Raw genomic sequence first — 12,899 nt, 5'->3', positions numbered from 1 at the left:
CAGTCCTTTTCCTCAACTGTAAAATGGTAGATAATGATCCCTGTTGTGAGAGTAAATGAAGTGATATGTGTTAAATGCTTAGTATTAGCACACAGAAAGCACTCAATAAATGGTAGGTAAATCTTTAGAAATGTGTTCAGCTGCAAGTAAGGGAAAGCCTGATTTTCAGAGACTTTTATGATTTGTATGGGTTTCACTTCCCTCATGTTACAAGAAACACGTAGACAGACAGCTCCTCGTGGTCTTCCAATGCTCAGTGGTTCCAGAGCCAACATCTCCACTGTTCTCTGGGCCTTTTGTTTTTTAAGATTTTATTTATTTATTTGAGAGAAAGAGAGCGTGAGGGAGAGAGAGAGAGAGAGAGAGTGCACAAGCCAGGGGGAAAGGCCAAGAGAGAGAGAGAAGCTGAGCAGGGAGTCTGATGTGGGGCTCAATCCCAGGACCCTGGGATCATGACCTGAGTGGAAGGCAGATGCTTAACCAACTGAGTCACCCCGGTGTCGTCTCTGGGCCTTTTTACTAATGGTTGCTCAATGGCTTCATGTGTTACATCCTTTCATTAGGGAAAACAATTGTCTTCTCAGGATCCCATAACTGCCTTTCTGTCACATTGACCAAAACTGTCTCCTGCAGATACCCCTAGCTGCAAGAGAGTAGGAAAAAAGTGTGCATTTAGCTTTTACATCTTCTATAATGGAAACTGAGAAGGTTCAGAAGGGGGCGTCAAGTGCACATGAATAGTGTCTACCGTGGAAAGTGATAGTACCTAGTAGTGGTGGTGGTAGTAGTAATGGTAGGAGAATTACCTAGTGGTCACAAAATATTGAAAGGAGAAGCAATAATCTTTCCCATTTTTCAAACGGGGAACTTGAGGTCCAGCGTGGTTAGAATGCTCACCCACAGTCTTGTGACCAGTTACACTCAGCTCTCGACTCAGGCCTTAACTCGTTGGCCTTAGAGCTGAGCCTTCCCCAAAATATATTCTTTAGAGAGCTAGTCTCACAAATTGTTCTATGAAAAAAAAAAAAAGTATTTGGTCAAACAAGTTTGAAAGCACTCTGACTATTCCTGACTATACCTTTAAAATAGTGTGACTGTGTTTACGGATAAACACTGAGAAGTTTTGCAGTGTAGAAACCAATCATTCATTCGTTCATTCTTTTCAATCATTCTCCACACTTGTTGAACACAGGACTATTATTTTCAGGTAACTCTCTTAACTTTCTGGAGCATTAATACTACAAAGGGGAATCATGATGGAAAATATCATCATAGCCAAAGGGAAGATGTGTTTCTGGGCGACTGAAGGGTTATTCCTATCACCAGTGAGAGGGCGACAGAAGGAGCCAATTCCCACCTCTGGTCATGGAGACAGAGTCACTTTTGTTCTCTGAGCACCTCAGGGAAAAATAGAGCCAATGCTAAGAGATCTAGCAGTTTTTTAGGAAGTGAAATAGGCTCACCCTAGAGCCCCCAAAAGAAAATACCCAGAGCCACTCATTCAATTCACTGAAATAGCAAAGGGAGATTTTTATTTAAATGGGAGTGAGTCACTATAGATTTTTTTAAATATAGAAACATACTATTTATGCCATCAATGTATAGAGGTCCCTGTGATTAACATTTTGGTTCTAGACACTAATTTTCCCACACGACATGGTGCAGCATCAAATCATTGTCAAGCAGATAATGCCATGCTTCCGTGGAAGGACTTCACTTCAGCTGCAAATTGACAAATGAGCACAAAACCCCTTCTGACCTAAATAAAGCATTGAATGTGAGGAGTCTAAAGTTCTGGTTCTACAAGATTCAGAATTTCCAGGGTCATGGGGCTGAGGTTCTCAGATGCAGTGGGCATTTATAGCTACATTAATGACAGAGGCTGTAGCTCCAGACCATACATTTTCTCAGAAAGTAAAAGCCTCGCTGGGGATTCTCCTCAGTGGCAGAAACATTCTCCCTGCCTCCACCTTAATTTTAGAAACTCCCATGTGCCGCTTTTGTTTTAATTAACTAATTAACTTTGCTTTCATTGACATTGTCATGAGAGCCCATTCAGACTATCTGCTAAAGCAACCGCTAGCCCTTTCACGTCCATTGCCCAAATTATAATTTGCCTGGAAAATTGGTTCTCTTGTGTGAATGCCAATATACCCCAAAGATGCTCAGAGCTTTGATGAGTTCCATCTGCTTAGATTTCATTAAGGAGTTATTAGTCCATATGAAGGGACGTTCGTGTTATCTCTTCCTTTAGAATCCCCTGCCTCTTCCTTCTATCTTTCCGGGTTGTTTTTCTCTTCCAGGGCCCAGCTTCCGCACTGAAACCCTATCAGATTAAACTGTCTCATAGATTTTCCCTCATCTGGACTCTCAGAACATTTAGCACACATTCCTCACACCTTCTTCATTTATTTCTGATACAAACAGAACTGAACATTGTCAGGCACTGTGGTAGGCCCTAGGGGCCCGGGATGGGGTTGTTTTGTGTAGCTACCTGATGCTGTCTTAACAGTAGTTCTCTGTCTTCCTTGGCGTCTAGCCCCGTGCCTGACACACAGCAGTGCTCAGTGACAGAGTCTGATTCGGGTGGGCTGCAGCTCTTAGGGCTTACACTGCCGTTACGGGGAGCAGAACTACTCACTTTATGGACTTGATTGCCCAGATTTTATCTGATAATACTTGGTTCGAAAAATATAAGAAAAAATCTTTTTTTGCTACAAGCAAACATTTTGTTTTTCATCAAGCTTCCTTGGAGGCCTGCTGTGTGCCAAGTAGATTCTGGGGACACAGAGCATAAGTAACAGTCTTTGAGGAGCTCTCAGTCTTCCGAAACAGAACTGGAAACAGGTTAGTTTCAATAAAATGATTGAAGTGCTGTGATAGGAGTCTGGGGGGGAGCAAAAGAGCCCAGAGGCAGAAGCAGCAAATTCTACGTGTGGAGAATTAGAAATACCGCCCAAAGGATCCAATTCCAACAATAGATACTATTTAAATACTATGGCCTACTTAGCCATCCTCAGGGCTTCCCCAGCGAGGATAGGTTAGAGCCAAACTTCCTTACCCTTCCGTGGCGGGAAAGGCCCCTGGTGGTATGAGCCTTCCCCCAGCCAGCCTGGCATCTAGTCCCTCCCTCCTTGACTTTCCATTCGGACCCATTCAATTTTCTTGCTTTCAGGCTTCTATCAGTGCAGCTAATGTGTTATAAAATACACCTGCTCCACCACCCTCAACTCTAAGTCGGCTAAATCATACTCAGCTTTGATACCCCTTCTACCCGCAAGCCTGTCCTGACCCTCTGAGACCCACATTAGGTCCCACTCTTTATGATCCAAATGAGCCATGTGCTTCTCCCTCCAGCACATTCATCACCCTGTGCTGCAATTCCATGTTTAACTGTAAGACTCCCTTACACACATGATACGCATGAGTGTGAGCAGACACACACACACACTCACACACTATCATGTGAACTTACTAAGCACAAGGTCCATGTCTTCATTTTTCTGCGCCATTGGATCCCAGCCCAGTGCCAGGCATGTGGTTAGCATTCAAAAATGTTGATTGAGTAAATGGATAGATGGGTGGATATACGAATAATGACACGTGGATGACACTGGCATTTGACAGTGAACACAAAGAAGGGTGGAGGATAGCGAATAATTATATTCATTGAGCACTTGGTGATGGGCCCAGTGCTGTTCGAAATCCTTATACGGATTAACTCTTTTAATCCTCAAAACAATCCTCATTTTCCTGATAAGGCAACTGAGGTAAGCAGAGGGTAATTTACTTGCTCAAATCCATGAAGAGAGCTGGTAGAAGAGGCAGGCTTCCAATAAAGATGGGCTGGCTTCAGGGCGCATGCAGATAACCATCCAACAATGGTCCCCACCCCAGCTCTTCATATTTTGTAGCCTGGACTGAGAAAAACTGAGACTGAATGGGTGCGAAATGTGACTTGCCCCCAGGAGTTTCCCTGCAAACTGCTCCTGGAACTTTATGGCACTTTACTTTCTTGCCACGGTCATTCCTTCAGCTGAGCCTGATCTGACTTGTGTTTTAGCTCAGAAGCCTACGAAGTAAAATTTGAACTTGAAAAGGCTGCCCGATATCTTTTCTACTTAACGGTGATTTTTGGCTATCTATATAGATTTTGTTTGTGTAGGAAAAAATCTGACTTGTTTTTACTATTTATAGTATTTATTATACTTATTAATATGAGCATTTTATTATAATTAGGAATTATGAGGATTTACATAATTTCTGACATAACTCTTTGTGTTTTGTGGTATGCCTAATCTCCAATAAAAATCTCATGAAATAGGCAGGGAATCCTAGTGTTTCCCACCTTGACCCAATCCAGTGTAATTCCAACCAGTGTTTTTAGAATAATCACTGTACCCTCAGTACATTGCTGAATTCTAGGAATATAAAGACAAATAAGACACAAACCCTGCCCTTAGGAGCAGCTCACGGAGTAGTGGGGGAGATCAAACCATATACAAATCATTAACTTTTGTAGTGTATGAAGTGATAAAGGAGATGATGCAGAGGTAAGTCAGGCTAAAAAGGACACTTTGTCCAATCTGGAGGTTTCAGGAAGGCTTCCTGGAAAGGCAACACCTGCACTGCATTATTTCCCATTCTTTGGGAAAGATGAAAGATGACATGAGCCAGGTAAAAACCGTGAGGTACACAGTGTGTGGGAACAATATGAACAACAGCCCAGAGGTATGACCCAACCCGGTGTGGGCAGGGAATTGCAGTGTGTCAAATGTGTGTGGGCAGGAGGCAGGGAATGGACTGCAGAGGCTTAGCCTGAGCAAGGGGGCTGCCAACTGCCCGCCTTCCAGCTCCTGCAACTTCCATTCAATAACCTCTTCGGTTTACCATCAAATTCCATATACTCATGGCCACTTCCTAACACCAGTGTGATGCCTCCCCAGCTATCCCCCACCAAAACTTATGTGTCCTCACCTTCCTCTCTGCTAGAAAACATACGAATTTGTTTGTGCTTTCCCAATAATGATCCTTAGTGACCTGCTTCATCCTCTAGGTGGTAAATAAACACTTCTCGAACAACTATTTGATTACAGAGACTATGCTAAGTACTTCTGTATGTACTATCTCACTGGATCGTCACACAGTATTTTATAATAGAAAGTATCACGCCTTCCACAGATAAGAAAAAGAAAATAACTGAGACAGGTAGAGGTTAAGCAAGCTTTATTTTGTGCATATTTTATAAGTAGTAAATTTGGGATTCAAACCCAGGTCTGTATGTTTTTATAGCTCTTTTTTATTTTAATATTGCCTTTCTGATGGATTCATTTTTCTCAACCATGTATATACATTCCGTCTTGTTTTTGATAGTCACTGTGAATGTATTTCTACCAAATAAAATATTAGTATTTTTATTCTAATTTTTACTCCTAGAGAAATGACCCTAAAGGTGACTTTTTTTTTTTTTTTTTTGGCATACGGGCAAATCAGTCAGGGTGACATCATGGAAAAAGATAGGCTGTCAGTGTCAATCCTGTTTATAACTTGGTAGAAGTACTATGGTGCAGGAAATGAGCCTAGTCAGCAAAGATATGGATTCCAATCCTGGCTCTGCCACACACAAACTGGGACTTGAGACCAAGCCCTTAATTCTCAGAACCTCTGGACAATGAGGATGATACTATGCATCCCACTGTGTATTATGCACACAGGATCATTGTGAACATCTTACAGATTATGTCCCACACGTCAGGTTCATGAGACGTGAGTTTCCTTTTTCCTAATCATGGGGTCATCTCACTTCCCGTCCTCCCAATATAAAGCTCTGGTGACCTAATATGAGGTTCCATGACATCAGTCTTCAGGAAATTAACTGAAATGGAAATATTTGACTTTGGGAACCTGGCCTGAATTACTAGTAAATCATGGCTACATCCTGGGGGCCGATGGCCCTCTAAATTTCCTTTATATTCTTAGGTAGAAGTTTACGGAGTTTCTGTGACAATGCTTTATCAGAAGTCAGGCTTCCCTCAGAGTATAAAAGCGATTTGTAAGTGTTAGCCACTTTTCTCATTCCCCTTGTGGTTTTGGCAGTACATTTATAAATCTTCATGAAAAAACTATTTTGATTTTTAACTTGGCCCAGATGGGTCCATTTTACTTAATGTTTAGAAACTAAGTGATGAATCACTGTGGTCAATTTTATATATCACATGATATGAAGCTCTCTTTGGGAAGGCAAGTGCATGCTCACATTGTTCATTTACATTTAGCAAAAAAAAAAGAAAGAAAAGAAAGAAAGAAAAAGAAAGAAAGAAAGAAAGAAAGAAAGAAAGAAAGAAAGAAAGAAAGAAAGAAAGAAAGAAAGAAAGAAAGAAAGAAAGAAAAGAAAGAAACAAGAAATAATCACAACATCCCTCCTGTGTACAAGCTTGCTGCCTGGCCTTGTTATCAGGCTTCGTGATTACATACTCTGGATGGGAGAAGCTGCCAGAGAATATGACTCTCCTTCTGCTGACTTAAAATGGCATGGCCAAAATACAAACTAATAGCACTATTTTCTCTAATTCATGTGCCTTGTTTTGTTGGAGGAAAAAAAAGAGAGAAAGAGAGAGATCATGACTTGGTAAACAAACAGATCTGTCACTGACCTTGCTTGTTCATCTAAAATGAATGGTAAGTAAAAAACAAAGTGTGGTAACCCTAATGAAGCTCCCAGAGTAGGTCAAGATCATTACAATCAGCATCTGCTAAGCAAGTCCCAGTCATGTGTGAGACACTGTACTACATGTATTACACATGAGTATCTTCTAGAATAAAGCTCCCCAACTCCCGAGTTTCTGATGCAGCAGGTCTGGGTGGGGCCAGAGAGTTTGCATTTCTAACAAGCTCCCAGGTAATAATGATTCATATTGATGAATGTGCTGGTGACATAGGGATCACATGTTGAGAACCACAGACTTACATATTCTCAGCTAACAACAACCATGTGAATTAGATATTATTTATTTTATTTTTTTAAAGATTTTATTTATTTGAGAGAGAGAAGAGAGAGAGCCAGTTGGGGGAGGGGCAGAGGGAGAGGGAGAAGGGGACTCCACGCTGAGCAAAGAACTTGACGCAGGGCTCTATCCACGACCCTGAGATCAGGACCTGAGCCAAAACCAAGAGTTGGATGCTCAACTGAGCCACCCAGGTGCCCCATGAATTAGATATTATTATTCTCTGTTTTAAAGGCAAGAAAACTTAAGTGCAGAGAGGTTTAGTGATTGCAGGTGGGATTCAAACCCAAGACTAAACACCAGTTTTTTCCCACAATAACATGACTGACAAGCTTTCAACAGGGTATATTCAGTAGGTAGTTGTTCCTCCTTCCTGTTTGTCCACAAGGGAGGTAATGGAGTAGTATAATATCAACAAGGATGTCCTCTGTGGTAGGCCCAGTAATGACCCTCAAACATGGTAACAGTCCACTCCCTGGAACCTGTGAATATGTCACCTTCCATGGCAAAAGGGACTTTGTGGATGCGATTATGTTAAGGATTTTGAGAAGAGATTTTCCTGAATTATTCAGGTGGAACCAAGGTAGTCATAAGAGTTGTTATAAGAGGAAGGCAGGGGTACTGGAGTCAGAAAGAGATTTGAAGATGTTACTCTGTAAGCTAGATGATTATATTCTGACCATAACACTCCTGAAAAGATATCTTGACTCAGGCAGAGAGAGAGGAGATACTGTTCTTCTCCACACAAAATTCTGGTGAGGTTCCATGACATTCTACGAGGATTTACTATGGTCATATGTATCACATGCACACACACATTCTACCAGAAATCCCTGAGGGCAAGAACATTTTCTTATTTATCCCTAGGTTGGCTCTGGGTAGGAGTTCAGTAAATATTTATTGTGGTGATACAGGAGGTAAAAAGGAGATCAAGCCCTTTTGATCCCTCCTACTTAGGGTTCTCAAAGGATAAAAGGTTCCCACTGTTCTCCATCATCCATCTCAACTATCCTCTATGATATGTCTGTTCATTTCACTCTGGCTCCCACCAGTGTCTTGGTCAGAAACTGAAGACAGCAGGGCCCACTTGACCCATTGGTGGGAGTTAGGCACTCCCGAGAGCGTGTTATGACTCAAGCAGACACATTATAACATTGAGGGGGAAAAGGCACAGTAGGAACATCAGAGGGAAATAAGAGGGAATTTGAGTTCAGGATGCTTCTCACAGGGACTATCCAGCCATGCGGTACAGCCAAGAGTGCAGCCCGCAGCTGAAGAATGGACCAGGGCAAAAGTAGACATTTCTACTGATCTAATGGCTGCCAGGGCAGCAAAATAAGAACCAAATGTTCCAGCCCAAATGGACCAGCAAGCACTTTTCCCTTTTGTTGGTTAACTAATAAAAATGTAAGAAAAAAATGATCCCAGCATCCACTCATCACAGAAGTCTAACTTTAATCTAAAAGATGTTCAAAATGTCTGATGATACTTGAGAAAAACTGAGCAAATTGACTTCAGTAAAGAACTTACAAAGACACATTAGCAGAATGCTAATGAGCTGAACTGGGGCTAAGCAGATGCAGACATCTGATGTCTTGCCTGTCTTTTTCACCTTCAAACTCCAAATCCCTGCATCAAAGCACATGTTATCTAATTCCCCTTGGACATTTCCAGAGGCTTTCATTTAATTGTATTCACTGTGCAGACACTGCTTTGCCACTGCATCTCCAGGGAGAACAGTGCCAGACAGAGAGCAAGTCGCCAGCTGAAAGGATCAGACAGCCTTTAACTCCTGGGCATTTCTAACCATCTTCAGTGATGCTAGTGAAGAACCAGGCTCAGTGTGTCAACTATTTACGGACTCTCCCCTTCTTTTTTCTTTTCCTTGCCCCCACACCCCTTCATGCCCACCCCGGGCAGCAGTGGACCAGTCCCTCTCCTGGCCACTAGGTGGCAGGCGGGGTTCTCTGGGCCGCTCCAGGGGACGAGGGAATTTCACTAAGCTTGTGCGGCGACAATGCAGAACCGCCACTGCGGGCTTGTACGGACAGCTTGATGCGAGCAGCTGGAGGCAAACTTTTGTAGAAAGCAGTGCGAACGGTAGATGTGCTGATTCCCAGATGTACTGACTGAGGAATATTCCTAACACAAACTTGTTGGTTTTCTCATCATCATTGATAACCTATTTCCATACCTATAAAAATGGTGTGACATATAAAAGCTGGAAAAAAAAATCAGCATTACTAGAATAGTGATGCTAGATTTTAGAAACATACATATTATTGTCATATACTGTAAAGGAGCCTTGCCTAAATATTTTCCTGCCACACACTTGGCCACTAGTAATGCCTTTTGAATTCAATTGATCAGGCTTCCAGTGTTTATTCTTCAGGAATCAAACCAAATTCTATCAAGATCTTTGATTTACTGGGATACAACAAGTGCCCATGCATACTATGTATTTAATCCAATTCATTTCTTTTTTAAAAAAATTTAATTCCAGTATAATTAACATACAGTGCTATGTTAGTTTCAGGTGTACAATATAGTGATTCAACAATTCCATACATTACCCAATGCTCATCATAAGTGTACTCTTAAACCCCTTCACCTATTTCACCCATCCCCCTACCCTCCTCCATTTGGTGACCACCAGTTTGTTCTCTATAGTTAAGAGTTTGGGGGTTTTTGTTTGTTCATTTGTCTCTTTTTTTCCTTTGTTACCTTGTTTTGTTTCTTAAATTCCACATATGAGTGAAATCATATGATACTTGTCTTTCTCTGACTTATTTCACTTAGCATTGTGTCTTCTAGATCCATCCATGTTATTGCAAATGGCAAGATTTCATTCCTTTTTAATGACTAATATACCATTGTGCATATATGTGTGTGTGTCTGTGTGTGTGTGTCTGTGTGTGTGTGTGTGTGTGTGTGTATCACCTCTTCCTTATCTATTCATCTATCCATGGACACTTGGGCTGCTTCCATATCTTGGCTATTGTAATAATGCTGCAATAAACACTGGGGTGCATATATCTTTTTGAATTAGTGTTTTTCTATTCTTTGGGTAAATAACCAGTAGTAGAATTACTGGATCATATGGTAGTTCTATATTTAACGTTTGAAGAACCTCCATACTCTTTTCCCCAGTGGCTGCACCAGTTTGCATTCCCACCAACAGTATGTGAGGGTTCCTTTTTCTCCACATCTGCCCAATACTTGTATTTTCTTGTGTTGTTGATTTTAGCCATTCTGACAGGTGTGAGGTGATATCTCATTGTGGTTTTGATTTGCATTTCCCTGGTGATGAGTGGTATTGAGCATCTTTTCATATGTCTGTTAGCCATCTGTATGTCATTTTCGGAGAAATGTCTGTTCATAACTTCTGCCCATTTTTAATTGGATTATTTGGGGGTTTTTGGTGTTGAGTTGTATAAATTCTTTATATATTTTAGATACTAACCACTTATTGGAATGTCCTTTGCAAATAACTTCTCCCATTCAGTAAGTTGTCTTTTGTTCTGTTAGTCCACTACATTTCTTACATGATCCTGCTTGGAAGGCCCATTATACAAATGAAGACACCAAAGGTTAGAAAGATGAAGACACTTACCCAAAGTGGTGAGTGACTCAACCCAGTTTTGAACACCACTGTTGCAGTTATGAACTTTAGCCCTAAAATGTAAGGCTTTCTCGGGAGCTTGACCTCCTGACTGAGAAGCCAATCTGCCCTGTCTCGTGCTGAGGCAGACCATTTCCACAGGGCACCAAAGCATGATGAAGGGGCAGGTAGCTTTTTACTTCAGTAAAAGTTAATGAGTCAGAGTCTGCAGCATTTTGTAGCAGAGTGCTCGGTGCAAGTAAGATGAGGCTACAGACTGCCAGGGGGAGGCAGATGAGAAAGGACACCAAGTATGGGATCAGGCAGTCACCACTGCTAGATTTAAAATCAAGCTTTTAGGCACTCCAGTCCAAAGTGTAAACAAGCAGAAAACAAGCAGAAACCATAGAAGAGAAGGTGGAATGTAAGATGTGGAAACAGGATGACCAGAATGATGATGCTGATGCTAATAGCTAACCATTACCAGCAATTATAATGTGGTAGGCACTATTTATCGATGCCTCAGAAACTTCCATCAGATCCTAAGTCAACCCCATGAGTATCCTCACTTTATAAACGAGAGAATTGAGGGACAGTGAGGAAAAGCAAATTGCCTAAGGACAGATATCTAGGAAGGGTTGGACCTTGGATCCTAATCCCAGGAGTTTGGCTTTAGAGTCCACGACCTTAGCTACCAGAAATTATAAACATTAATACTATATTTGAAAAGGTAGTGAAGAGTTTGTAGGAATCAATGAAATGTCAAGGTTGAAAAAAGACACTTGTAAAAAGTGTCATCTTCCCTGTATTTTGATTTAGGTTGGATACCTTCCCATTTAAGCCCCTTGGCAAATGAAATGATTACTCCTTGTCCCATTTTCTTTTGTTAACATTTTCCCTTCGTACTTTCTTTTTCTGTGATTAAGTACTCTGCTAAGTTATAATCTAGTTAAGGTCCAAAGTCATCCGTGTTTGGTCATCAAAGCAAGTATGCACAAGAAGGACATTTCAGGGTTTTTGGGGGGCTGAAATATCCACATAATGTAGACAGCACTCACTTGAACTAAATTACTACAAGGAATGGGGTATATTCCCTAAAAGCAGAATCAGACTAAGTACATGGTTACATTTTTACCAGTTATGATTGTTTAATGATTTATTTTTATTTCTTTTCTTCAAATGAAGCCTATTTCTAAAGTTAGCAATTTAAAACTATGTGAGATGGTGGAAGATATCTTTTAAAAGTCCTCAGATTGGGGCGCCTGGGTGGTTCAGTTAGTTAAGCATTCAACTCTTGATTTCGAGAGGTCTCAAGATCGAGCCCTGTGTGGAGCTCTGCACTCAGTGCAGAGTCTGCTTGAGATTCTCTCTCTCCCTCATCCCCTACCTCCCCCCCGACTCCCGCTCATGCTCTCTCTCTCTCTTTGTAAAACAAATAAATAAAATCTGTAAAATAAAAATAAAAGTGGTCAGGTATGGTTGAAATTCACCAAATATTTCTCTTTTTTAATTTTTTATTGTTATGTTAATCACCATATATTACATCATTAGTTTTTGATGTAGTGTTCCATGATTCATTGTTTGTGCATAACACTGAGTGCTCCACGCAGAACGTGCCCTCTTTAATACCCATCACCAAGCTAACCCATCCCCCTACATTCCTCCCCTCTAGAACCCTCAGTTTGTTTTTCAGAGTCTATCGTCTCTCATGGTTCATCTCCCCATCCGACTTACTCCCCTTCATTCTTCCCCTCCTGCTATCTTCTTCTTTTTCTTTTTTCTTAACATATGTTGCATTATTTGTTTCAGAAATACAGATCTGATTCAACAGTCTTGCACACTTCACAGCGCTCACCATAGCACATACCCTCCCCAATGTCTATCACCCAGCCACCCCATCCCTCCCACCCCCCACCACTCCAGCAACACTCAGTTTGTTTCCTGAGATTAAGAATTCCTCATATCAGTGAGGTCATATGATACACGTCTCTCTCTGATTGACTTATTTCACTCAGCATAACACCCTCCAGTTCCATCCACGTTGTTGCAAATGGCAAGATCTCATTCCTTTTGATGGCTGCATAATATTCCATTATGTATCTATACCACATCTTCTTTATCCATTCATCTGTCGATGGACATCTTGGCTCTTTCCACAGTTTGGCTATTGTGGACATTGCTGCTATAAACATTGGGGTGCACATACCCCTTTGGATCCCTATATTTGTATCTTTGTTTACCAGATATTTCTTAAGCACTGATTGCATGCAAATATTTAAGTCAATTTTTAGAAT

General features: G+C 41.2%; 1 protein-coding gene across 3 annotated transcripts in view; it reads left to right on the top strand.

Moving 5' to 3' along the window:
• The window catches only part of GRM5 (glutamate metabotropic receptor 5), a 573,056-nt gene that overhangs the window by 526,146 nt on the left and 34,011 nt on the right, over nucleotides 1–12,899 (top strand). The window lies entirely within an intron of this gene.

This window comes from Eumetopias jubatus, unplaced genomic scaffold (assembly GCF_037043125.1).
Source record: "Eumetopias jubatus isolate StellerSeaLion01/CBP00866 unplaced genomic scaffold, mEumJub1_p1.0 scaffold_13, whole genome shotgun sequence".
In the NCBI taxonomy this organism is placed as follows: domain Eukaryota; kingdom Metazoa; phylum Chordata; class Mammalia; order Carnivora; family Otariidae; genus Eumetopias; species Eumetopias jubatus.
The sequence above is the reverse complement of the archived record's forward strand: the minus strand, read 5'-3'. Positions and strand labels throughout refer to the sequence as shown.